At 49.5% G+C, this 12,376-nt stretch overlaps 1 protein-coding gene across 1 annotated transcript in view; it reads left to right on the top strand.

The window, feature by feature from the left end:
• The first annotated feature begins 1,490 nt into the window (after positions 1-1,490).
• Positions 1,491-12,376, top strand: part of NDRG3 (NDRG family member 3) — a 54,618-nt gene continuing 43,732 nt past the window's right edge. Inside the window, exon 1 of the mRNA XM_042835481.1 lies at positions 1,491-1,565. The gene's annotated coding sequence lies outside the window, so the exon portion shown is untranslated. The remainder of the gene's footprint in view (positions 1,566-12,376) is intronic.

Below are 12,376 nucleotides of genomic sequence, written 5' to 3'. Positions count from 1 at the left end.
TCATTTTTGTTGGTGTCTTCCCTGGGAAAAAGTATGAGCGGTCCCTTCTGAGCGATTGCAGTAAAAATGCACAGGTCAACCAAAGACACATGGGGAGGAGGTGGTGTGAGCTCAGTTTAAGGAATCCTGCAGCCTTCTGCTGGGTCCTGCATGTGAGCAGGTGGGACTGGCCATGCCATAGGGCCTGAAGACTTCCTAGGCTGCAGGGATGTTACAATGGTAGTATAGCCTTCTGGGGAGAATTTACCTCTTCCCACCTCCACCCAACCTCGGCCACATAATACCTACAGACGTAAGGAACGGCACCAAACATCTCCAAGTACAGCGCCTGCGCAGATCTGTACCTCTCCTCTCATTCCTGGTAGCCCAGGAATGCATAGAGTGCTCACAGGGAGCTGGAGGTACACTTGGGCCCATGCAAGAAGCCAGCAGCCAGCAGGCATGTTTCTCTTTACATGTTTTTATATGAAAAAAAAAAATTGCCAAGACGAAATAAGAGTGTCAATAAATTCATCGTTCCACAATTACAAGGTAATGGCCAAAAGTCACATTCCTTCTTAGCCCAATTGAAGAAAACGTGCAGGGAAACAGCTGGAGACAAGTGCCTATAGGTGGAGTTCGGGGCTGGATCTTTTATCTGCCTTGTCTCCACGGGCTCGCCCAGCAATCACGGGCTGCATATGACGTGGGAAATCTCTAGAGATAACTGAGGATGCGGTGAAGTCCCAGCAGGCAGCGCTGTGAGACGGCGGGATTTCATAGCGCTTTACAGTAACGACGCGAGAGCCCAGGAGCACCGAGCACCCAGCGGGGCCGCTGACCCCAGCAGCGGCCGGGAGCACAGCGCCAATCGCCGCCCGCAGCCCCTCCGCTCCGCTCCGCCTCCGCTCCCCCACGGCCCAGCACCGGGCGCAGCCGCAGCCTCACAGCCGCTGGGAGCCGAGCAGCGGCACCGCTGGGTGGCACCAGAAACCGGAACGGTTGGGGCGAGACAGTGTTTGTACTGAGGTTGAGGTCAGCGCGGCCAGCCGCGCTGTGTGGAGCGGAGCCGGATGCGGCTGCGGAAGGAACGCAGCACCGGGCTGCCGTCAGGCGGGCTGCTCAGGGCGGCCGTGCGTTGCCAGAACCTCACGCGTGGAAAGGAGCGAGAATCGGCGCGGACAAAGCCCAGGCGTTCCAAAGCCAAGGGGTGCCGGCTTCCCATCCGCGCCCCGTGCCTCCCGGCACCTCCCCGAGCCTCCAGCTCGCGTTCCGGGCCGAATCCCGCGCCGCGCCCCATGGAAAGGCCGCGAGGCCCGCCCGACCTACGCCAGCGACCTCCAGCATCGCCTCGGCGGCGGGCAGGGCGGGGCCGGTCGGGCCTGCGGGCGGAAGGCGGCGCCGAGAGTTCCCGGACTGCCCGTAAGACGGCGCTGCCGCCTCCATGCGGCGCGGCCGCCATCTTGTTTGTAGTCCTGAGCCCCCGCGCGACCCATGCGCACGCGTAGTCCCGCGGCACGGCGCGCAGGCGCAGAGCGGCCCCACATGCCGCGGCGGCCGGGGAGGCGGAGGTACCTGCGGGCCAGGTGAGCGCCACGGCCGGCCGTGTCGGGAGCCACGCGGGGTTCCGCGCGGCCGGCCCGCGCTCCGCCCGGATGCCCGAGGCGCCCCGGGGTGGCTGGGCTGCGGGTGCCGAGCGGCGGCTCCGCCGGGGCGGCGGGGAGAGGGCGGGAGCCGTGCCGGCGGGGAGCGGCGGCCGCGGGGCTGGGGCTGCCTGTCCCGGCCGGCCGTTAGCGGGCGCGTCCCGCCGGGAGGGCGAGCGGCAGCGCGCGGGCGGCGCCGTGGGGCCACCGCCGTGTGCGGGCTGTGCCGGGAGGAGGAAAAGCTCCGGGACGTCCCCGGGCGCTGGCGGCGGGCCGCCGTGGTGACAGCCGGGCTGCAGGCTCCGCTCGGCCGCCTTTCCCTCGGCGTGCTCGGCGTTCCGAGATAGCAGCGTTTGGCCGCTGATTTCTTTTCGATTTTTTTTTTTTCCTTTGTCCTAGCCAAAAATTTCGGTACAATTTTGTCGTTGCGCGAATGGGAAGGGAGTAAGTTGATTAAAAAAAAAAACCAACAACAAAGCTTTAGCTGACCGACACCATCGCTGTGGGCAAACACCCGCTCATCTGGCACGTAACGTAAGGGAGCGATTGGGAACGGTGCAGCCGTGTCGAGCACTTGCGTTATTACAGCAGTTATCCATGCAGATCCCGTGTTCAGATGGTCAGCTCGTGGGACGGGCGCTGCGGCAGCACCGGGGCTGAGCGGGGAGCTGAGCCGCACAGCCGCGGGGTCAGTGGTGAGGAGGTGGGGATCCCAGCTGGGCGGAACCCAGCGCTCCCTGTCAGGTGTGTTTGTGGGCTTCCTGCACTCAGGCAGGAACAGGGCGCTCATTGCTGTGGCTTTGCTTGTCCTTTTCTGTAAAAGCAGGAAGGCAAAAGTCTTCCAAACCCATCAGTCTTTGTTTGGCCCCAGCCTATAGGTCTGTGATAGAAGGTCGGTGAGTCATGTAAAGTCTGAGAGCTGAGTGGTATCAGCTTGAAGCTCTTCTGGCAAATAGCTGACTTGGACAGGGGAGCAGATCCATGCTCTGTGCTCAGATGGGACAGAATTGCAGGTAGGTTGCTGAAGAAACAAGGCAGTCCTTAGGATTCATTTGGATCATGGATTGTTGGGCTGAGATTGCAGACTCGGGCCTGAGAATGACTCTTCCACTCTTATTTGTTTGGGATATTGAGACTTAGCTTGTGGCCCACAAAGTGCTGAAGCCGGCTGCTGGGTCAGGAGCTTAGCGTGGGCTATAGCTGGCTGTTAGTGAGGTGCTTGGCTTTGCAAGTGTGGAAGCTGGATAAAATGAGAGCCAAACAACTGCTGGAAGCAGCATTATTGGAGGTGTTAATGGTATCCCCGGCTTTTCATTTTATGTTAAATTAAAAACAAATTGAAGTTAAGAAGTATGCTTTTACTTTGTGTCTTCCTGATCTCAAATCACCTTCAGAAATCCTCTAGTGCTTTCGTATGAAGATTGTGCTTCACATTGGTCACATATAACAGGATCCTTAATGTTCTTCAATGGAAAACATAACAATACATCTGTACTTCAGAGGCTTTGTTATGTGTAACATATGCTTTGCTCTCTTAAAGATATGAGATTTTGTGCAAGATGGTGCTAAGATGGTTTCTGTTCTTAACCATTCCTGTGTTGCATGCTCAAGGTGAACGTTACAGCACAGTTGTGATGTATAAGTATAGCATTCTGTTGGAGCAGCTGCTGCTGATGGCCATGATATGGTATTAAATGGAAAAAAAAAAAAAAAAAAAAAAAAAAAAAACAAAAACCAAAACTGAGAAAGCAAATCAACTTTAAACATTTTGTGTTTGTTTTTCATGTGCAACAGAACACGGATTTTAAATTGAGGTACTTAATTGTATTTCTCACCAATAATAGCTCAGCGGGGTTACCACCGCTCGTCTCCTGTAAAAGAGAAAGCCGGGCCCTCCGTGAGCCCTGCTGCTGTAGCTGTAGTCAGTGTCGGTCCCGTGGCCCTCTGCTCAGGGTTCGGCTTGTGCTCAATCTGCCATCTGCACCTCGGATAGAAGCACACGTGCCTCTGCTGCTTATGGCTCTTAAGCCTCAGTGGGACTCTTGCACAGGGTTGGTTAAGGCTATTTGTGTCTGATTGTCACAGCCTGATTTAACCCCTGATTGGTAGAGGAGATTGGAGGAGTATTTTTCCTGATCCTCTGTAAAACGCTGAAGAAAATGAATCGGGTGTATCTCTTAATGCATCGCAGCGCTCTCATTTTTCATGGCAATGTGGTTTGGGAGGAGTAATAAAATTCTGTGCTTTTGCCCCAGAAGCCTCAGTGTTTTGGCCATGTGGTGAGATGCTGGGCAAGGCAATGGCAGTGTGGTGCTGGTGTGGGAGAGTGTGCCCTCTGCTGTGCAGGTCAGAGCTGTGGGAGATCCTACTAGTCTCACTTGGCCTTCGCTTCTTGTAAATTTGGCAGTAGAAATGGGACTTGCTGGATTTTTAATAGCATATTCTTATCAATGAATGACTTTATTCTGCCTGGTTGCAGCCCCTTGGCTTCTGTGGTGCATGTAGCACCGAGTAATGTAGTGATTGAGTTGCTGCTGCAGAAGTAGGGGAAGGAATAACTTGGCTTTCCTTTGGCTGCGGTCCTCACCAGGCTTGGATGCATTTCTCTATTTGCAACAGGTTTTAGTTCACTGGAGGCATGGCACGTTCCTTACTGTACGTATGCTGGAGGCTGTAGGTGCAATGTTTAATTTTAAAGTAACCTTTACTATTCAGTTGTATATATGCCAGACTAATTCTTCTATTCATAAGTACCTGTTGAATTAAAAAAATGTGAAACTAGTTTCCTCTCCGTTTTTTCCCCACAAGAGCTGAATCATAGCTTTTCTGTTGAACAGAGAATACAAGCAATCTGCTTTCTTCTTTTCATCTGTTCTTTGGAGGTGAAGCCATATGTTACGTCTTAAACCATCCTGTTGGCTAGTTGGCGTGGGAGAGGGCTGGTGCTGTTCTTGCTCTCCTGTAGCACCTGCAGCACTTGCTGGGTGCTGTCCTGAATGGACAGCGTGCTAAACCAGCAGGGCATTAAGGCAGCCTTTCCAAGTCCTCCACTCCACAGATCAGCTTTTGCCGGGTAGGCAAATTGAATGAGTTCAGTGAAGGGCTGAGGAGTACCGGAGATGTAATCGATGTTAGTGGTGTAAGGACAGCCGCAGGACCAGGGGAAAGCACCTATTCTGCCATTCTTTCCTGGCAGTGACTGAAATGGATACCTTAGGAAAGAGCGTGAGGTCAGGACAAGTGAGGTAGGTGTTTGTCTGAGCCCTCTTACCCTCACCAGCTCTAGGATGTCCGGAGGTCGGTATCATTTGGATAACAGTCAATGCATTGTTCTTCTGTAGTCATACCTGGTCCATTTGAATGTATAGCGCTGCTGGCATCCTGGAGGAGGCCTTCTGGAGCACAGACAATTCTGTAGGAGCTCAACACGTCAGCGTTTTTTATTTTGAACTCGACAGCTGCTACCTTCAGTTGATATCTCATGGCTTTTTTATTGTTTGGAAACAGGGAACAACTGATCTGTTTACCTTCTCTGCGCAGCTGATGATTTTATAGACCCAGTCGTATGTCACTGCTGCAGTCTCTGTTTCCAGGCAGAAGAGTCCTAGCCTAATCAATTATTCCTCATTGTTTATCTTTTTAAATCCTGTTTCCTATTTAAGATATTTTCTACTTGTGATGTGTCCCCTCCAAATGAAGGAGCAGGCTGCATCCTGAGTTTAAGGCGCAGGCAAGCTATAGCTTTGTGTGGTGCCTTAATTCCATCTCTTTCCAAATAATTCCCTAGTGTTAGATTGGGGTTTTTTAAGTGCTGGATGGGTGTGAGCTGATGGTTTTATCAGTCATGACTGCAGCAGGAGTTTGAGGGTGTTATCACCAGTTTGGAGCACATCACTTTACATGTGAAATTAGGATTGCTTTTTTTCTGTATGCTTTGTTCTCACGGAATTTCATCTGTGGTTTTTATCTCCCCGTTATTCAGTCCCGTCAGGTTTTCTGCAGCTCTTCAGCCAGCCCTTATCTCTGCCGTGGGAATAGCTGACATCCCTGGCAGGCTCTGATTCCCCCCTTGCCCCCTATTCCAGGCCATTGGGAATGCAGTGTACAGCACAGCACTGCAAAGGGCTCCTGGCCGTCTTCCTCCCATGTGGAAATCGATCACTTATCCCTACCGTCATCTGTTTTTCAGCTCATTATTAGTACAGGAGAGGGCTTTTCCCTCCGTCCTACAGCTGCAAAGCTATCTGGATGCTATCTCGTGTTGCAGTTTCATCACCACTAGAAGCAGACGCCTGTCCTCGCAGCCCTGCCTGCTGCTGCTGTGAGAGGCATCGAGCCTGCCAGCAGGCCTGGCTGCAAATGAACCCGACAAATGAGAATTTAATGCTGATTTAGTGTTGATGTACTGATAGTGTACGAACATGTGGATTTGATTAGAAGCAATTTGGTTGGGTAAATGCATATTTCTGTACTTGCTGCTGCTGACTGTAGTTGCGACCCTCCAGGCTCGGCTGCAGTGTGGACTGAAGGCAGTGGCAGTGTCTGTGCAGACAGGTGCTGTGTCTCAGGTTGGTGTGAATGTGCTGCTGTAGTTAGATGGGTATGACTTGGTGTGTGAATCACACCCAGCTGCCAGTCAGATCTGTGACTGCTCCGTGGGCTTTTCACTGTGCTGGGACAGAAAAACAAGCTGGCCATGAATCCTTGCCTGGAAGATTTTAAAGGCAGCAAACTAGGAGTTTTGTGCATTTAGGTAAATCAGTAGGGAGCTTGTATAGTTGTCATCTGATGCATGGACTTTATTCTCTAGCTTCTGTAGGTGTTCCTACCTTTGCACAGGCAAGAGGAGAAATTTGACCTGTGTAAATAATAGCTGTATGGCTTGGATTGGTGCATTTTCTTCAGCAGGAGGACTGAGATGTGGTTCTTGATTTCCCACGCGGTGATGGCGGGGCTCAGGAGCGGCTGAAGCCTGCTTTCCCTGTGCCAGCTCAGGCACTGCCCAGTGTGTACCTGCAGCTCCTGTGGGGCTCCTCTGCTGGGGAAGCAGCTCTTCAGCCCTTCTGTCGCACTCCAGCTTTCCTGTTTTGATGGAGCTCAGCCTGATGTGGTTTTTGTCAAAATCCTGTTATGAAGTCAGCTTCTTGGTTCCGTGAAGTTGGACAGAAATGTTACTGAATGCAGTTGTTCACGTGCTCAGGAAGGCTGGGGAGATCTTGTGTCTCATTTTACAGACCCACTGAGCCTTGTCCATGGCCTGGAATTCTGCGAATGTCCACACGCTCAGCCATGGGACAAAATAATAATTACCAGCACATCTAAGATAAATAGGTAATTGGAGACATTCATTTGTTTTTAAGTGTCTCTGTTCCTTCAACCCATAATATTAAGTATTTTTGGTCACATTTGGGATGTGAAGAAGCTGAAGCATTCTTAATCATTTTGCACTGTGCCTACATAAAGTAAATGTTATGGCTTAGGGAGAAAGACAAGGCAGGCCAGGCTGGTCAGAAGGCTCTCCATCAAGATGTCTCCTTCATGAGAGCTCGTATGGGCCTGTGTCAGGCTGTGAGCACCACGTTGCCACTGATTTCCCTGGTTAGAATTGTGACGGCTGTCATTTGGTAGCACTGGGTGCTCCTGTGTACCACTGCTGATCTGTCCTTAAATTGAACGATTGATAGAGGAGTTGGCGTAACCTAAATTAGTCAAATGTGCTTTCTCAGTTGCTGGCCTGCCATCATTAAGATTTTAACACAGAAGTTTAAACTGCAAAAATTGGGTGGTTTTCAAGCAAAATGAATGCAGAAGCAGAGCTGAAGTTGGAGGTTGGTCTATGGATGAGTTAGTGAGGAAGATCAGGTCACCGCTTCTACCAAGAAGAAGCTGAAGCAAGTCAGATTGTTTGGAGAATCCAGTGTCATTTTTATTTGTTTTCAGTGGAATATTGAAAAAACCCAAAAGTTGTTGGGCTTCCATCACTGAGAGGTTGAGGTGCTCCAGCAATGCAATCATAGCCCAGCCTAGGAAGTGTGGCATGCCCTGTCCTCATAGTGAAGGTTTAAAAAAATTCTTCTGACCACATGGAGCAGGAACTGACTCCCACTGAGCAGCACCCCAGTATTTGTTACCTTTGAACACTTAGTTTGTGCAATTGTAACTGTTTTTGAATGGCATTGAAGTTTGTGGCTGTTGGCTCCTGGGGATGGCGGTGTGAGGTGAGCGCTGATGCAAAGTGCCTGGTTCTAGGGGAGCTGAAACTCAGAAAACCTTTTACTGGGCCTCAAAGAGCATGAAGTCCGAGTCCTGCTGCAGGCTGTCCTGCAGGAAGCACTCAGCCCTCGTGTAATCATCTCTTGCTCACAAAAGCTGTCCGCTTTTGCAGGATTGTAAAGCCTAGGAGACATCAGCCATTGGTACGTCTAGTTCCGACATCCAGAAGGGTTCTTTTTCTGCCAAGCATCAGAGTGTGATGTTTGCAGATAGAGAACATCTTCAAGAAAGAAACTACTGGGCCATAAATCCAAACAGAATTCGTTAGCTGTGGTTGTTCAGTGTAGTTGAATATGCACTTGTCTGGGTGCACTGCATGCGGTAAGAGATGCGTGCAGACTCTTGTGCAAGTCGTTGCTGACTAATTGTTACTGTGGACATGCTCTTATAGCAGGCGCTGTCTGAGACGTGTGCTTCTTGTGCAGACGTCCCATGGGAAGTCGCAATGGCCGTGGCAGTGAGTGGCTGTGCTGCAGCACTCCCTGCTGCTGAGCCCCGTGTGTCTGTAGGGAGGTCAGGAGCTCATCTCAGTTCTGTGGTGCGTGCTGGAGAGCTGGGGGTGCAGGGGCAGGGCTGAGCAACATGGTTCTCAAATGAGAAACTCCTCCCTTCTAAAAGAAGTGTACTGTGGGAGATGACTGGAAGATTTGGAGAAGAAAAAACCCCAAAAACCTGAGCAGGTGTGGATACGCACTGCTTTCTGGCCTGGGGCTGTCGTACCCAGGCAGTGATGGAGACTTCTTGGACCCTTACCTAATGCTTGTTGCTGTCAGGTTTTTGTTTTGTTTCCTGCTCGTGCCTGATGAATATGAATTTCTGTTTTGTATGATGTGTGTCCTCCTCTTGTCTTCACAAACTGTTTGCAAATGCAGAGGAGTGTCAGCAGTGATTCCCAAACTTTAGGCAGCCTGACAGATGCAGTTGCAGCAGATTACTCCTGTACCCGCGTACGTCAGCAGCCCTTTGAAATCCGGGAAGCAACAGCTTCAGTGCTGGGCTGTCTGGCCATGCATACATCAGCAGCCCCACTGGTGTGATGGGAGCATCGAGCCCTTCTGACAGCAGTTCGATTCACACTGTGAGAAATGGCTTTTGTTGTAATGCCTGGTAGCTACGTCCAAACGAAGTGTTTTTGAGTGTAATTCTGGGCCATTCTCCCTGTGTAAAAGGGCCGTTAGAACAACTTGCAGAGCTGACCGGCTGGTTACGCAGGAGGAGGGTCTGCTGCCTGTCCCACATGACTGCATTCAATTTTTGGCAGTATTTGTAGGTGTTAGAAAATGATATTTCCTGGCTAATAACAGCTTTTCCTGACCACGCAGTGGCCCCTGAAGGATTCTTAGAAGAAGTCTGTAATCCTGCTTTTTTATTCACATGGGGAGCAGAATTCCTGGAGGACTCTTAAACTCTGGCAGAGATGTATTGTGTGGGTATGTGTGTTATTTAGGTTGCCAAGCAAGCCCAGGAAGGCCTTGAAATGCCAGCTTTTAATGTCGTGTTGCATGGGATTTCTCAGACCAACGGAGGAGGAGGAGGAATTCATTGAGCATTAGCTTTTCTTGTCAGTGGTAGAAGGGTAGCATGTATTTTCCATTGGCCTTTCACGAGGTAACTGCTGCTTTTTCTTCTGAGTTCAATTGCTTCATATATCTTTAATAAAGACAGTGTTTTCTTCACAATGGAAGCTGAAATTGAACAAGCTTAAGCCAGCTGTTTTTGTTTTTTTTTTTTTTTTTTAAAGAAAAAATTAAGAAATTGGATATATTTCATTGTGTATAACCTTAGAATAAATTTGTAGTAAAAAAAAAAAGAGACAATGACTTCCCATAAAGGTAGAATAACCACTGCCGTTACGTCATGAAATAAGATCTGCTTAGCAAAGTGGTGCTGGGCCTTGATGCGGGTCTCCAGAGTGTGTGTTGCTCTTTGGTAAGTAGTGGTTGTTGGGGGAAAATGATGGCAAAAGATTAAAATCTTGCAACAGCATGTGCCAAAAGCTTAATTTGGGACTAAGCCTTAATTGCCTGAAGTGAGCAGCGCTGTACTGCGGGTACCTTGCTTTTCTGCAGCTTGATGCTGTGATGTGAGGCATTAGCATTTTCCCAGATCTGTCGCCTTCAGACGTCAGCCCGGTCTGTGGATTGATGGTAAACATGACACGTGCTGCTATTTTTATCATGCCTCCACATTAAGATCAACTGCTTATGTAGAAGCCATCATCCGTCATCTTGTTGGCCTAAAAATGATTTAAGGGGGTGCAGTCTTAGGGTTGCCAAAGCTTTTGATAAGGAGGGGCTTCCAGAACTTGAGCTACGATCTTGAAGCGCTTCCTTTAGCAAAGCCTGAGGCGTTTCTATCCCGTCGAATATCACAGCCCTCAGAGCTCCGGTTGTGTTTTGGAACCACAGACCTTCCCAGCTGTGGGGATTCCAGGTGGCCTCATGGGCCCAGGCCTAGCTTTCACAGCCAGTGCTTTGAGTGCCCTCTTTCCTGTGGGCCGAGCTGTCAGATTGGCAGCAGGATGGCCGCTGCCCTTGGCCCTGTGGGACGGCCGCAGCCTGGTGCCGTGGGCAGTGAGGTTTCTTGCTGGCAGCCGGGTCCTGAAAGGTCTTTGATTACAGCTTCGTTTAAAGGAAAACCGAAACATTTAAACTGTAACTGACATGAATGTTCAACACAGGAGGATTGCCAGTATTGAGGGGCAATGGAAAGTGTTGGCCTCTTTGTTAGGTGGATGTTATTCCGTGCAGAATTACGAGATGGCCAAAGCAATGGCACCTTCCGGTTGCAGCATGGTTGGTGAAGGAGTTGCACAGATCAGTTCTTTGCAGCACTCCCAGCCTCACTGTGAAACCTGCAGAGCAGCAGGACCTGGGGTCCTGGAAAGCAATGTAAAGCCTACAAACAGATCGATTGCTCAAATCAGATGTTTGCTTTTTACGAGAAATGTCTGAGCCTGTAATGATTCCCACCATGCCCACCTTTAATCACAGTTCTTAAAGAAGCCAGGGACTTCTCGCGTGCTGCTGTGCATGGACTGCCCAGCTACTGGACATTGCTTCCATCCCTGCCCTGCACACTGCTGGTGCAGGAAGGAGATCAGGGAAAGTATTTGATGTAAGGTTTGTATGGCTGCTGCAAGTGAAAAGCCAGTACTAGTGAAGGGCTTCGCAGCCTGCACTGTAGGAATCTTTGTTTTAATGACTTCTCTTGCCGTCCCCAAACGCGCTGCCTCGCAGATGTTTTCTGGGGCAGCTGCTGCTGCAGTGTTCATGTGCCTGTATGGCTCAAATTGACTTTAAAATGCTATACCTGCAATTTTCTTCTGGGCTTTTATATCGTGCTGGGTTGGTCCCACGCACTGGGATGGTGCAGTGGGCTCAAACCAGGTGTAGCTCATATGGAAATGCAGAACATCCATTTAAAAGAGCTTCTTCAAAAACAAAGCAAAAAACCCTTGAGGTCAGTGAGGAAGAACTTCAATTTAAAAATATTTAATTAAGAAAAATTATCGATATTCACAATTCAGGGGATATTTCTAAAAATTCGCTTCAGAAAAGACAGTTTTCTTTCGGGGGATGTATTTTTTTTCATCTGTATGCAGTAAGAAAATGAGAATGGTAGGGAAAGCAGGGCCTTACAGGGAGGGTTGCCTGCATGTTTGTAAAGGTATGTGGAAGTATTACAGCACGTTTTGGAAGAGGAGCTCTGATGTATCTCCCCAAGAATGTGTGAAAAATGGGCCTGTAATGCAGCAAAGTGTTGGATGTGATCTATGTGGAGCTCATTATCAACATAATTATTCTGGCAAATTCGGTGTAGAGAATGAGAGAACTAAAAAAAGAGAAAAAAGTGACTAGAAAGAGCAAAGGAATAGAATAAGAAGAAATGTGAGGGGACGTTGCACTGCATGAGCCCACAGTGTGCCTACATGGTGACTGCTGCACAGGCACTGGTCTCCTTGTTCCTCCAGAGCCTGGACATTGGAAGAGCTGCTGGAAAGGAGGCCAGAAAGGGAGAGGTGTGCAACAGACTTCTTGCAGAGAATGGTTAATAGATGGAAACCCTCCAGTCTTAAGATCTCTTTGAACAGGTTGTAATGGGAACACAAGTCTTAGCAGCATGGAGTGAATATGAAGCAATGATTCCCTGTCTTTTCCAGTGAAAAAAGACCACCAAATGAAAGTGGCAGGTGACAGGCTGCAAACAAACAAAGTGAGGTACTTTTGAAGTAGGAGCATTGAGGTTTTAATCTGTTGGAGCAGTTCCCTCCATTTAGGCTGATTTGTTCGACAGTTAATACTCCATCAGATCATTGTCCAGTTGCTTTCAAAGCTGAGCTCTAGAGCCCTTTTCATAAGAGAAATCCTTTTGAATGTTGGAGCAGGGCTATGAAGCCTGGCTGGAACAACCCCTCAGATGGTTTTTCACTGGGCAAAATCAATGCAAGTCTTTAACAAAGTGCTTGATGGGGGGGGGGG

This window comes from Centrocercus urophasianus, unplaced genomic scaffold, assembly GCF_019232065.1.
Source record: "Centrocercus urophasianus isolate 14NV4802_14NV808 unplaced genomic scaffold, USGS_Curo_1.0 seq_53, whole genome shotgun sequence".
Taxonomy (NCBI): Eukaryota; Metazoa; Chordata; class Aves; order Galliformes; family Phasianidae; genus Centrocercus; species Centrocercus urophasianus.
This window is presented reverse-complemented; position numbering and strand designations above follow the sequence as displayed.